Source organism: Nicotiana tomentosiformis, chromosome 12 (genome assembly GCF_000390325.3).
Source record: "Nicotiana tomentosiformis chromosome 12, ASM39032v3, whole genome shotgun sequence".
Lineage (NCBI taxonomy): Eukaryota > Viridiplantae > Streptophyta > Magnoliopsida > Solanales > Solanaceae > Nicotiana > Nicotiana tomentosiformis.
The window spans coordinates 95,588,139-95,589,058 of NC_090823.1; the positions used below are offsets into that span (position 1 = coordinate 95,588,139).

Genomic DNA, 920 nt, shown 5'->3' on the forward strand with positions numbered 1-920 from the left:
TCGTAGGACCTTGTTACTCCTTTCACATTTCTTTCCATTTTGTACTGATATTTAGACATTGGCTGTAATAGTTTTTAATACTTAGACGCTCATGACTTGGTGACACCCCGATGTTTGGGGCTCGTTTTCCGCACTTTGTTCCAAATTTGAGTTTAACTTTGTTTTTATGAAATGATTTCTGATATGGAAAGCTTTACTTTACTTTTATATTTAGTTCGGAAGTATTTTTGGGAAGGTCGGCTTGCCTAGTACCACCGATAGGCATCATCACGACACGTTAGGTTTTGGGGTCGTGACAGAACTGTAATAAAAAATAAAAAGGATTTCAAATGACAAAAAAAAAAAAAATGAAAAAGAACATTTACCATTCAAATTGAAAATGAAAATAAAAGAATATTAACAATATTTACAATCACTATTTAATAATATTAGAATTAGAATTGTTATTAGAATTGTGATAAATCGAAATTCTATATCGCTATATTAATCCTTATGTTCTAGAATATTAAATATAATATTGAATAGTTAATAACTAAGACTCCAATTCCAATAGCTTAGTCAATTACTATGCATATAAGATTTCTGTGTTATGGGCCCGCTTAGCTCAGAGGTTAGAGCATCGCATTTGTAATGCGATGGTCATCAGTTCAATTCCGATAGCCGACTTTTTCCTATTCTTTTTTTTATTCCATTTTTTAGATGATTGATAATGTTTCTTTCAAATCAAAGAATATTGAAATAGCGCCTTCTTCCTTTTCCAAAAGCTATCAATTTATTATAGGAACTTCCAAGTATGTCATGAAAAGATTATATATATAATAGAAGGGTGTCTGTATATTTATCCAATGCACCCCATTCTTCTTTCCTTTATAGTAATAGTGCAAGTACATTATTTCAGTAAACTTCACTTCATTTAGTTT

The 920-nt window shown here is 30.4% G+C and overlaps 1 non-coding gene across 1 annotated transcript; it reads left to right on the forward strand.

The window, feature by feature from the left end:
* The first annotated feature begins 593 nt into the window (after nucleotides 1-593).
* Nucleotides 594-666, forward strand: TRNAT-UGU (transfer RNA threonine (anticodon UGU)). The gene has a single exon. It is a non-coding gene; the product is annotated as a tRNA-Thr (tRNA).
* The last annotated feature ends 254 nt before the right edge of the window (nucleotides 667-920 follow it).